The 14,195-nt window shown below is 37.5% G+C and overlaps 1 long non-coding RNA gene across 2 annotated transcripts; it reads left to right on the top strand.

The window, feature by feature from the left end:
* The first annotated feature begins 8,127 nt into the window (after positions 1-8,127).
* LOC129422756 (uncharacterized) lies at positions 8,128-13,340 on the top strand. Of its 2 annotated transcripts, none has more exons than XR_008637526.2 (3): positions 8,128-8,757; positions 10,210-10,304; positions 12,447-13,340. It is a non-coding gene; the product is annotated as an uncharacterized lncRNA (long non-coding RNA). The 2 variants fall into 2 exon arrangements; XR_008637525.2 differs by having other exon boundaries at positions 10,210-10,313.
* Positions 13,341-14,195: the final 855 nt, after the last annotated feature.

Here is a 14,195-nt window from a genome sequence, read left to right as displayed (position 1 = left end):
CGATGATTGCGTCAACGATTGGCTGATATTTTTAAGGCCCTACCTTGTGCACAGATGATGTATATTAATATTATTACTTTCAGTGCACCTAATAAATAGTCTTTTATCATTTAGTAAAGACAGTTTCAAGTAATATTGCAAAAATGTATTAAACAAACATCCTCTTTTGCACCTTTAATTGACGAGATAACTCGTCAATGCCGGGGAAAGAGTTAAGTCACTTCCATGTTGGGTTGACAACAGAGACCAGGAGGTTGCCTTAAAGGAATAGTCTACTCATTTTCAATATTAAAATATGTTATTACCTTAACTAAGAATTGTTGATACATCCCTCTATCATCTGTGTGCGTGCACGTAAGCGCTGGAGCGCGCTGGAGCGCGCTGGAGCGCGCTGCGACGCTTCGATAGCATTTAGCTTAGCCCCATTCATTCAATGGTACCATTTAGAGATAAAGTTAGAAGTGACCAAACACATCAACATTTTTCCTATTTAAGACGAGCAGCCACACGAGCAAGCTTGGTGGCACAAAACAAAACGCAGCGCCCCTCCAAGCGGATTCAAAAGAGGAACCACACTCCATGGCGCAACAGCACCTCTGGGAGTACTTCGACTCGCCTGAAAAGTCCGCTCCCCTTCTCACTCTCATAATGGGAGAGGGAGGGTGTTACTGCGCCGAGTCGAAGTACTCCCAAAAGTGCTATTACGCCATAAAATATAGTTCCTCTTTTAAATCCGCTTAGAAAAGCGCTACGTTTTATTTTGAACCACCAAACTTACTCGTATAACTACTCGTCTTAAATAGGAAAAACGTTGATGTGCCTGGCCACCTCCAACTCCATCTCCAAATGGCACCACTGAACGAATGGGGCCAAGCTAAACGCTATCGAAGCGTCGCAGCGCGCTCCAACGCTTACATGCACGCACACAGATGATAGAGGGATGTATCAACAATTCTTAGTTAAGGTAATAACATATTTTAATATTGAAAATGAGTAGACTATTCCTTTAACAAGTTATGTTAAAAAAATTTGCCTTGTTTATAAGTTATGTCAACTAAATACTATAGTCTTAAAATAACCTAAACCAGTAGGTCCAATAACCTATTTGATTAAATGCATGCAGCACTGCAGCATTTTTTTACATAAAATATAAAGCCTATATGTTTGCGTCATTAGTGGTTTTATGATTACATGCCTCGCGTCTTCCACTGAAGTCCTCGGCTGTCCTGAACATGTGACAGACGCAGTACGGCTGCATACCTGACATAACTGCACATCTACAGTTAGCCTCAAGGTTGTTTTTTGTTTATTCAACTTGTATCAAAACATTATCTGCACAGTGGCTTAAAAACACACAGAGGCCACCCAGGATATAGTGTTTTGTTGTAATCATTTTTAAAACTATTTAATTTAATGACAAATTATGGACTTTACTCTTCTTAAAATTTCTTAAATATAACAACCACCTTAAATCTGTGAAACACAAGAAAAAATAATGTGTACACTGTTATTCTTTTCATTTAATAAGGCTGTCATTGTCAATCAATTATTATGAGTCACCTTAAAACTTTACGGCAGGGATGTCCAATCCTGCTCCTGGAGGGCCGGTGTCTCTGCAGAGTTATATTTCAACCCTAATCAAACACACCTGATCCAGCTAATCAAGGTCTTACTAGGCAGACTAGATACTTTGAGGCAGGTGTGGTGAGGGAAGTTTTATCTAAACTCTGCCGGCCGCCGGCCCTCCAGGCCCGACTTTGGACACCCCTGCTTTATGGCCTTCTCCAAATTCATGTTTTGGTGTTGTAATGCCACATAGTGCCAGATAGTAGTCCGATGCGGCAAAAGGATGCATCGAGGCTGCCGACTGAAGATGCATCAAGAGCAGACACTGCACATCCAAAGACCACAAGTGCACATGAAGAGTTTCGTTGCAAAACGAGATAAATCCATTTTTTTACAATTTTGTCAAAACATGTTTATTTTTATGTTATCATGTTATATTTTGTTTTATGGTGCTACTTAGCTGTATTTTTTAAGTTATGAAGGTTTAAATCAAAACAAACCAACTGTAGTTGCATTGAAATTAATTGGAATGCACAACCAAAAAACGAGATTTCTGAACAATTAAAAAAACGGTGGTTATCTCGTTTTGCAACGAAACTCTTCACATGCTATTTGGGGACAAAGCCTTAAAAAAGTGTGATCACTAACTTGTTAAATGTCTGTGAACAAGCTCCCCCTAGAGTTTAGGAAATACAACACTAAATATAGTAAAGAGGTGGATTTAAAAAGTATAATTCATCAAAAAAAAATATTCTGTTATTATCTATAGTAGCTGTTGTACAGTAAGATACTGTATCATTTCAGAGGACCCATAATATATTACAGTTCAAGCAACAGTCATATAGACTACTTTTATGTATTTTTATGATTACATATATATATGAATGTGGATGATAAAATAATGGCAAAAATGTAACCACTATTTACTGTAACTATTGTGGATTTGCTGTAGTTATGCAGTTGTTTACCAGTAACTTACTGTAGATTTAAATTTATGTGATTTACTGGCAACAATTTGTTCAAAGTCAAATGAACATTAAACATTAACCAGTCTTTGTCTTTACAGAAGCATGCCTCAAGCATTCTGGGAACCAGAAATCCTCATCAACCTTTTTTTGTTTTTTTCCTTCAGGTTTTGGTTCCCAGAATGCTTTGCATGAGGCTGTTATTTTATACTTTTATTCTTTACAAAGACTTGTTAATGTTTAATGTTGATTTACCTTTGAACAAACAGTTGCCAGTAAATAACATACTGTAAAATTTAAATCTACAGCAAGCTGCCATTTTTTTACAGACATTTTTAACATTGTTGTATTATAGGCCTCTTGTTTAAAACAGGTAATAATTATGATTGTGGTGGTTAAGCTCTTTTGCTGAGACTGTATGTCTTTTAGTGTCTGTTGGCAGTGGTGGTGAGATGTGTTTGGGGTCACTGCTGATATTCAGCGTGACCTTCAGGTAAACACAACAAACGTCTGTGCCAGCACTTCCATAGAAATCTGGCATTCACCCACACCGCTCTCTCTCTCTCTCTCTCTCTCTCTCTCTCTCTCTCTCTCTCTCTCTCTCTCTCTCTCTCTCTCTCTCTCTCTCTCTCTCTCTCTCTCTCTCTCTCTCTCTGTCTCACCCCTTCACTCTAAAACACAAACACACAGATAAGCAAAGAGCAGATGCAGCCGATATAAATGATATACCGACCGTGCACTTTGTAGCGTGAATCTGTTTAAATCACAGTGTACAGCAGTTAAAACAGATCAATACCATCACACTTAGGATGTAAATTAGGATGTAAATAGAATTAATTATAGGCAAATGAAGCTCCAGTCGAGTCTTTTTCAAACGCTACTCCGCTGTACTTCTTCGCATGTCTTTGATTTGATGTTTTCTTACACAGATTTTGTGAAGTATTACTCCATTAATTCAGGAAAGTATAGACAAATCCTCTTTCCCTCACAGTTCGCTCATACGCCTGCCTGTCTCACAGCAATTACATGATGTGTGGTAATTGCCGGTCTTTCATGCATCCTCTTCAGATACACTTCAAAGAGACGCGAACACATCCACAGCCGCAATTAGAGAGCAGAGCGCGAGCCCCAGAGAAGATGCCATTGTTCTGCGTCTTTCCTCTCAATGCACGCTCATGATCTGCAGGGGGACACCTGTGCTCCTGCGCTGCTGGAGATAAACATACTGTGGTCACAAACTGCTGAAACGATCTGAACTTTCTCCTGTGTGAACGCTAGTTTGTGTGTTCGCAGAGGGTGAACGTATTCATATAACAGATGAGATGTTTTGAAAGCCATTGATTTCGCTTCAGGGTCCAGGTTTTACAGTGGGTACAGTTTCTCCTTCAGAACTGCCTTAATTCTACGTGGCATTGATTCAACAAGGTGCTAAAAGCATTCTTTAGAAATGTTGGCCCATATTGATAGGATAGCATCTTGCAGTTGATGGAGATTTGTGGGATGCACATCCAGGGCACGAAGCTCCCATTCCACTACATCCCAAAGATGCTCTATTGGGTTGAGATCTGGTGACTGTAGGGGCCATTTTAGTACAGTGAACTCATTGTCATGTTCAAGAAACCAATTTGAAATGATTCGAGCTTTGTGACATGGTGCATTATCCTGCTGGAAGTAGCCATCAGAGGATGGGTACATGGTGGTCATAAAGGGATGGACATGGTTAGAAACAATGCTCAGGTAGACCGTGGCATTTAAATGTTGCCCAATTGGCACTAAGAGGCCTAAAGTGTGCAAAGAAAACATCCCCCACACCATTACACCACCACCACCAGCTTGCACAGTGGTAACAAGGCATGATGGATCCATGTTCTCATTCTGTTTACGCCACATTCTGACTCTACAATCGAGAAATCGAGACTCATCAGACCAGGCAACATTTTTCCAGTCTTCAACTCTCCAATTTTGGTGATCTCGTGCAAATTGTACCCTCTTTTTCTTATTTATAGTGGAGATGAGTGGTACCCGGTGGTGTCTTCTGCTGTTGTAGCCCATCCGCCTCAAGGTTGTGCGTGTTGTGGCTTCACAAATGCTTTGCTGCATACCTCGGTTGTAACGAGTGGTTATTTCAGTCAAAGTTGCTCTTCTATCAGCTTGAATCAGTCGGCTCATTCTCCTCTGACCTCTAGCATCAACAAGCCATTTTCGGCCACAGGACTGCCGCATACTGGATGTTTTTCCCTTTTCACACCATTCTTTGTAAACTTTAGAATGGTTGTGCGTGAAAATCCCAGTAACTGAGCAGATTGTGAAATACTCAGACCGGCCCGTGTGGCACCAACAACCATGCCACGCTCAAAATTGCTTAAATCACCTTTCTTTCCCATTCTGATATTCAGTTTGGAAAAACCCATGGCTTCACTTCAGAAGACATTTAATAGCTGTATGGATTAGTTTTTGATGGATGGATGCACTTTTTGAGCTTTAAAAATGGGGCACTATCCAATTCCATTATAAAGCTGAAAAGAGCCAATATATTATTTGATATAACTCCAACTGTCTTTGGCTGTAAGTCATATCATAAAATGGCTTGAGGCTGAGTAAAATACAGGCTTATATTTATTTTGGGAAAAACTATTAGTCTCAATAACATGTAAAAATATAAAAATGCAAGGCTTATGGATAAACAAACTTAATTTTATGAGCAAAAACTTTGGTATTTGCATTTAGCAATTTATTTCACCTGCTGTCTCCATCCCTATCAGATCAGTGTTTACTGAAGGACCAAATCAACACTATAAGCGAAACATTTCGAAAGTACTTCAAGTGTCTTTATAAAAGCAGAAACATTGAAGATAGCCTTTTCACCTTCATCCCACTCACACAGGTTCAAAATGTCAGCGCTGAAGGTTAAACAAAGATTATGCTCTGTGTGTATTTGTCGAGCGGTGTTTGTGTATTGCTACAAACACAATGAATCATCACAGACAGGTACAAAAGCCTCCACAGCAACATGTATGAATCTTTCAGCGAGATGTTGAACTGTGTACAGTTGTCTATTCTGCGTGACAGAGGGCACAACACATCATCTCTGTCCTGATATTCTACACCGAACAAACATGTACGGTACATCTACACAGATGCCCAAATGACTGACAGCTGATGTTGGTGATGGCACCAGAAAATGACCCGGCTGACATGACAGCGTCACAGCACTATTCAGACACACAGCTTTACTGACACCTACAGTAAATGTCGAGGTGAAACTTCAATTCTTCATTCAGAGAGAGGCTGACAAAAGTGTAGCATTGAATTGCTATATATATATATATATATATATTACTGAGCAGTCTGGATAGATTTATATGCTCTTCATGTTAAAGACAGATGGGGCATTATCTAAGTATTACATTTACTAAGGCTTGTAAGAAAAACCAATATATTTACATTGGAGGGACCTGCATGACCTTATTGGGGACCAGATTATTATAGAGTACAGTAGTAACCAGTAAACAGCCTTAAATGTTGTTTTAAACCATGGTTCAGTCAAATATGAACAAACACAACACAACTGGTTTAAATTAAATTATAAAATGTCCATATTTAGGTCAACCATAGATTGGAATAACCCAGTTTGGGATTAATTTAAGTCCAATGGTTAGCTTTGTCAATTTTTTCACTACCATTGGTTGAAACAACCTAGTATTTTAAAGTGTGTAACAAATACCAACTCACTGACAACCACCTAGAGAATTTTAGCAACCACATAGCACCATGCTAACACATGTAGCAACATGCTAACAACTAGGCTATTTAATTTTACCCAACCATGGGTTGAAAAGCACACTGTCAAAAGCACAGTCTTGCAAAGTATAGTTTATTTGACTCGTACAGATGTTTGATGCATGTGATAAAATGCAACAAAAAAAGATATCCTGGGCTACATACTATATTCTCCGGTAGGATATGTGACCTACACATACAATGTACATAGATTTTGAAAATCCAATGGTATGCGCGCACTCTACGTGTATGGTACCCGTAAAAAATGGACCATACTTCGGCCTTAACAAATCACAGCAACTCACTAAAAACCACCCAGAACATTCTAGCAACCACATAGCAACCACATGTTAACATGCTAACATACATAGCAACATGCTAACAACGATTTAATTTCACTTAACTATGGGTTCCCATACAGCAAAAAAAATATATTTGGCCAAAATATGTTTTAAATATATGCTAAATACATTTTGTAGAAAGTAAAGCTTAAAGAAATAGTCAATTTTCTTAAAAGAAAAATCCAGATAATTTACTCACCACCATGTCATCCAAAATGTTGATGTCTTTCTTTGTTCAATCGAGAAGAAATTATGTTTTTTGAGGAAAACATTGCAGGATTTTTCTCATTTTAATGGACTTTAATAGAGCCCAACACTTAACTCAACACTTAACAGTTTTTTTCAACAGAGTTTCAAAGGACTATAAATGATCTCAAACGAGGCATAAGGGTCTTATCTAGCGAAATGATTGTCATTTTTAACAAGAAAAATAAAAAATATGCAGTTTTAGACCACAACTTTTCATCTAGGTCCAGTCCAGCACGACCTCACGTAAATGCGTAGTGACGTAGGAAGGTCACGTGTTACATATATAAAACGCACATTTGCGGACCATTTTAAACAATAAACTGACACAAAGACATTAATTAGTATCATTCCACATACAACAACGTCGGAACGGTCCTCTTTCTTCACACGTATTGCGTGAGGTCGCACTGGCGCTTTCAGGACCGGACCTAGACGAGAAATTGTGGTTTAATTTTTTATTTTTCTTGTCAAAAATGGCCATCGTTTCGCTAGATAAGACCCTTATGCCTCGTTTGGGATTGTTTATAGTCCTTTGAAACTCCGTTGAAAAAAACTGTTACGTGTTGAGTTAAGTGTTAAGTGTTGGGCTCTATTAAAGTCCATTAAAATGAGAAAAATCCTGCAATGTTTTCCTCAAAAAACATAATTTCTTCTCAAATGAACAAAGAAAGACATCAACATTTTGGATGACATGGTGGTGAGTAAATTATCTGGATTTTTCTTTTAAGAAAATAGACTATTCCTTTATTTAAATATATTTTTGAAGTTAAAAAATATATTTAGTTTTAACATATAGTAACATATTTTAAAATGTATTTCAGGGGCAACAAATCCATTTCTAATTTAAAAAAAAAATGTCCTGGCCAAATATAAAAGTTTGTATAAAGTATGAGTATAAAATGTATAAATATGTATAAAATCTGAAATTATAAGTATGTTTTTGCATTTGAAAATATATTTAATTTTAATCTTTTCAAACCTGTAACAAAAGGTCTGTAACATACAAAGTTTTTATTCTAACACCGCTTTAAATCTATTTATTTTTAAATATATATTTCAAAATATACAAAAAATTGCAAAAAATATATGTATTTGTGAAAAATATTTTTGTAAACATATTTTAAAATATATTTCAGTGCATATGGTTTTTGGCCCTTTTTTGTATATTTTGATTTCTTTTTAAATTATATATGAAAATATATTTTTTGCAGTATCGGTTGAAACAACCCAGTAGTTTTAAGAGTGTAACAAAACATAACAACTCACCAATACCCCCACATAGCACCATAGCGACATGCTAACATGCTAACAATTAAAACAACTTAGCAACAGCATGGTAACACCCTGGTCACCACCTTGGTCATGGCCATGAGCATACACTACTCAGTTTAAACTAATGTAAAGATCTAATTTTCTAATAATATGCATTAAAAGAGAAAAAGTGAAATTAAACGTAAAATTATATTTGCATTACGCAACATGTCACTCTTTATAGAATAGCAGAAAAACGTACAGTACTATGAGCAATGCTAAATTTGACTGACTATACTCTCAACATCTCCTGCACTCAAATAATGTATCAGACATCTCAATGAAATTTAGAAGACACACTTCAAACATAACTTATCCTGCCAGAAACCTGACTTGATATATGATGAGAGTGAATCATTTGTCATAAACCACTAGATGTTAGGTGATGAATGGAGTTGTTAAAGAGATTCTGTGCTGAAGAGCAGACGAGGAGAAGAGAAACGGAGCAGTCGACGGCTCTGAACTTTGATCCGAAAATCACTTTAGTGAACCGTTGCAGAAATGGACTTTGGGAAGTGCTGCTATAATCTCTCCCGATGCAGAATGTACAGTACATGCATGCACAAACAGTACAAAGTACACAGGATATATTTGATTGTATTTCATAGGTCATACTTAATGGAGCTAGTCAATATTTTTTAGTTTACAAATAGTATATATTACTTCAAATGTATATGTAGACTGATTTTATGAAGAAAAAATGACTTTAGTTAGGTTTTTACTGGTATGGCAGATATATCACAACTGTATCTCTACATGAACATATAGGTTGTATGAATGTATTTCATTATACCAGATTTCATAATGGTAATGGTAAAAATGTACCCTACTGTAATCTCATCACTGTCCAAGAGAAACAATTAAGATATTGAAAAGATCTCATTGGTTTCTTTCCTATTGGCACGCTGCACCTCACAAATCAATAAGGGCGCTATCGTGATGATAAATGCTATGATTCCTCCATCATCAAAAATGGCCATTTTAAAAATAAAATTACAGTCAGTAATGGTGCCCAAAAGCGTCACGGGATGAGTGTGTTGTGTGCTATTATAAAACTGTCAATGAGAGTTTGTTATATAAGCGGTAAAGCAGGCAGTCACAGCAGCGGCAGCCTTCTGTGAAGATCAGAAATGGAGTGTGTAGAGAAACAGACCGACAGAGACGTCTGGCCCCCGTCTATCTGACCACAGACTAAGCCCAGCCTAAACCAGAGGACTCCCGGGAGCTGTCAGGCAGCATGTTTAAAATAACAACAGGCTCTTTTGAAGTCTGCATATAATATATTATTTAAAGTGAGCTGTTACAATTAAAAATTATTTAGGAGTTAATGTGTTAGCTAACATGAACTAACAGTGAACAACACATCTACAGCATTTATAAATCTTAGTTCATCTTTCAAATCTAATGCATTTACAAATATTAACAAATACATCCTTATTTAAAAGTGTACCTAAGAATGTTAGCAGAAATGCTGCAATGTTAATCGAGGTTTGCATGCAAATTTTAGGCCATTGAAATATAATGAATATAAAATTTATGAAGCAGAAATTTCCACAGAAACTAAATTCCAAAGAAAGAGTAAAATATAAGCAGACGTATTGTTTGTGTTCAGATGTCCCACTATTCCATGAAAATCCATTAAAAATAAAACGTATGTTTTCAGACAGATGAAACCTGCATCGCCAGTATTATGACTACATGATATTCCAGTGAATGTTACTGGTTGTGTGTTTATTTGTATTCATTGCTTTCTCTTTCTACACACACACACATTCATAGGCTAACTAGGGCAAAGGTTTAAAGGGAATGTGGATATACCGTAAAAGTCTAAATTCATATAACATGTCTAAATGTGAAATTCTTGGCTATGCGCATCAAGTCTGAAAAACACAAATAATAGGATATTGTCCGTAAACTTGTGCAACCGAATAACAAGTTGTTTTCAAATGAGAGACGGCATTGTGTAACACGCTGTAACAAATCTTTTATTGTTCTAGACAAGTGTTGTGAAAATTAAGTGAAAAACCTCCTTGATGGTGTGTGTGCGGGACGGCAGTCAGACAGTTCGGCTGAGCCAAAGTTTAAGAGGATGGTAATTATGGTAAACCACACTCACCCTTCACACTCATATTTATAGAGCACCATCAACACGGCCCTGTTTTTCACCACAAGGGGAATTTTCACCAAATTCCTTTAGTTTTGCACCCAAAGTGAAACAAAAGTTATTTCAGTAGCTGTGTTTTAGATTCCAGTGCTCTGTATGAAGGACACAAGGGCACAGTTATAGAAAAATACTTTTGAAAGGGGAAATATCTGTGCCTTTGCGAATGAAAGGTTTGTGCTTTGCTGAGACATCTTCATTTTGTGTTTCATGGTAAAAATGACATTTTAGAGCATCAGCAATATGTCACTAAAATATTCCCTTTTAGATGTTTGAATGACATTAATCTGATGTTTTTGACAGGGGGTCTATTCTTTTTGGCTCTGTTTACGCTGGTTTCAATCTCAAAAAGTTAAGATAATGTTGCTTCAAAAAATTTGTTTCACACAGCCAGAATGGCAACCATGGCTGCTTTGAATGGCCAAGGCTTGAGAGGCCATATGACTGACATGTAAAGCAACCAATCACGTTTTCACTCTTTGCGTCACGCACTAATCTATATAAATGACTGGATTGCGCATAGAACGTTTAAGCCAGCGCAGAGTTCGAGCGGCCATCTTGGTATTCCCGACCGGCAGAGGGCGTCATTGACTTGCATTCAAAATTATGATCTAAATTCACACGGTTTACAGCGTATCAGTCACACAAGATTAATTTTTAGGATGTGAAAGTAAATTAATTGTTACTTCTGGTGTTATTTGCAATGTTTATGTTTATAAAGGACAAAGGATTAAACAAACGTTAAAGAATTTTCTTAAAAAAATATCCAGATAATTTACTCACCACCATGTCATCCAAAATGTTGATATCTTTCTTTGTTCAGTCGAGAAGAAATTATGTTTTTTGAGGAAAACATTCCAGGATTTTCTCATTTTAATGGACTTTAATGGACACCAACACTTAACAGTTTTTTTTCAACTGAGTTGTAAAGGACTCTAACAATCCCAAACGAGGTGTAAGTGTCTTATCTAGCAAAACGATTGTCATTTTTGACAAGAAAAATAAAAAATATGCACTTTTAAACCCCAACTTCTCGTCTATCTCCGGTCCTGTGATGCGCCAGCGCAACCTCACGTCGGATGACTCCGCCCCAGTGTTTACAAGTGTGGAGAAAGAGGACCGTTTCGATGTTGTTGTATGTGAAATGATACTAATTAATGTGTTTGTGTCAGTTTATTGTTTTAAATGGTTCGCAAATGTGCGTTTCATATATGTAACACGTGACCTTTCAGCGTCATTAGGCAATTACGTGCACTGTAAAAAATACTTTGCTGCCTTAAAATTTTTTGTTGAATTTACAAGTCATTTTAACTTACTATTATTTATCTTGACTAGAGATGAGTTGTTATAACTACAGGTGAGTTGTTATAACTTATAAAATTAAGTTGATTTTTCTTAACTATATTTTATAAGTTGTGACAACTCATCTCTGTTGACATGATTTGTAAATCTGAGTTGATTTAACAAAAAAAAGGCAGCAAAGTATTTTTTACAGTGTGAGGTCGCGTGGGCGCATCACAAGACGGGAGATAAACGAGAAGTTGTGGTTTAAAAGTGCATATTTTGTATGTATCGTTTTGCTAGATAAGACCCTTATGCCTCGTTTGAGATCGTTTAGAGTCCTTTTAAAACTCTGTTGAAACTGACATTTTAAACTGCATTAAAACTGACACATGTTGGTGTCCATTAAAGTCCATTAAAATGAGAAAAATCCTGGAATGTTTTCCTCAAAAAACATAATTTCTTCTCGACTGAACAAAGAAAGACATCAACATTTTGGATGACATGGTGGAGAGTAAATTATCTGGATTTTTTTAAGAAAATGGACTAATCCTTTAAGATTCCACTGAGTACATCAAGCAAAACTCTTAGACGTCTTTTAAAAACATTATGCCATGAACCTTGCATGTTTAATTTAAAACACATGCTTTTACGACCATGCACACTTTTACATGTCTTGGCAACATACACATCCTTACTGGGAAAGACAAGTTTATATTAAATATAAGTCTAAAACTGTCAATGCTTGCCCTGACCTTCACCAACTTAAAAGGCTATTTTCTTCCATCTAAGCACCTCTAACAGGACTGTGGTTCCCATCCCCAGACCAAGTGACCAAGACAGTTCAGAGAGTAAGCGGCTGTGACTTGAAGCAAGTCAAGGATCAGAGATGTGCCCTGAGGACAGGATCAATTGTCAAGAAGAGCTGACTGGAGCTAACACACACTGACAGGTCTCATCAAAGAAACATAACATGACCGTCAGAGCGGCTCTAAATCAAGGCTGAACCCAAAAAGTGCCAAGATCGGCCCGTGTCTGTCGAGTCGACTCCGTCCTGAACCTGCCCTCGACATACTCAGTGAGGTGAAAACCTCTCAAAGTTTTTCTTTTTCTCATTCGCCGTTTCTAAAGCGCAGGTGGGGCGGTACAGGAAGCGAACCAACATTTGCTTTTTATTGAACCACTGGAGCTTTTAAGTGCCGCTTAATGGAAAGAACCTGAAGGTTGCCGAATCCAACATGTGTGGCACAAATGAGCGAAGTGTAAAATGTAATGACGGGATATCCGGGTTTGTTCGTTTTGGGGTCGTGATGGAGGGGGTCTGCTTAGATGTGGTCCTTCATTGAGCGAATGACATATGCTACTAACTAAAGGCAGCCATTTTGTGATCCCATATGGTGCCACATATGGGTCCCTTGTAGGCATTGTACTCGTATCAACCCAGTAAATCTATCAAAGTTTTGATCTGGTGGCTGTAAATGCCATTTAGCAACTGTATGGCTCAGTGTTTGAAATGACAAAAAAAAGCTTTAAAACTGACTGAAGACTAACCTTTTTTGTATACACTTCATGTGTTGTTCCCTCGCTTGTAAGTCGATTTAAATTAAAGCATTTGCTAAATAAATAAATGTAAATATAAAGTCATACAGAGATCTTGAACTTTGATGTTTTGGATATCTGGATATGTAGTAATAAAGCAGCTTCCATATGAAACCTTTCAGTCTTTAATAGGTTGCACGCTTTGATGTAGTGCTATGAGTTTGGCCACAACTGCACCTGTGTGTCCTCATAAACTGTGGCATATATGGTTAAGTGGAGCAGTTTAGCCATCATTAGAACCACAAAACCATTTAGCAAAAACCTATTTGATGGGAAACTTCCAGTGACAAGCTCAAAAATATCAACCCAACTGTAGTTTCCCTGGTTTGGTACACCTCTGGAACTCCCTGTAGGCTGATTTTGTGGACTGACCACCATAAGACCACACGATAACCCGTCTCTCATCGACTGCACCGGAGCTCACGAATAAGAGAAAAATCACCCACTCCTCCTGATATGACTTCTGCTGAATGAGGTTTATAGCACTGTCCAAAGAAATACTTGAGGTCTGAAGTGTAAGCAAAGGGACCACTAACAACAAATAGACAAGAGGCAGTCTGTCTGTGTCAATAAGGTGCACGCCACACTTCTGAAAATACAGGATAAAGAGTTCAAACCATGAGAAATGTGGTTAGATGCCAAGAATGGGAAAAGTACAGAGGACGTTGCTCCGAGATGGACTGGTGGTCCAATTTACAGAAAAAATGTTGAATGGGGTGGTTACAGGAAATATATTATTCAAAAACTGCCACATGAAAGTTTTACCTGTCACAATAATTTTGTCATGCTTTAAAACAGCTTGAATGTAACTCTACACCCTTGCCTCATTTAGTATACACAGATCTATTCATATGCAAATTAGCCCCGCCTCTACTCAATCGCACAGCTCGGATCCACACCATACATATATACACTAGATGTCGCCTTGGGGTTCTAAGCATG

The sequence above is a fragment of the Misgurnus anguillicaudatus genome, chromosome 16 (genome assembly GCF_027580225.2).
Source record: "Misgurnus anguillicaudatus chromosome 16, ASM2758022v2, whole genome shotgun sequence".
In the NCBI taxonomy this organism is placed as follows: domain Eukaryota; kingdom Metazoa; phylum Chordata; class Actinopteri; order Cypriniformes; family Cobitidae; genus Misgurnus; species Misgurnus anguillicaudatus.
The sequence above is the reverse complement of the archived record's forward strand: the minus strand, read 5'-3'. Positions and strand labels throughout refer to the sequence as shown.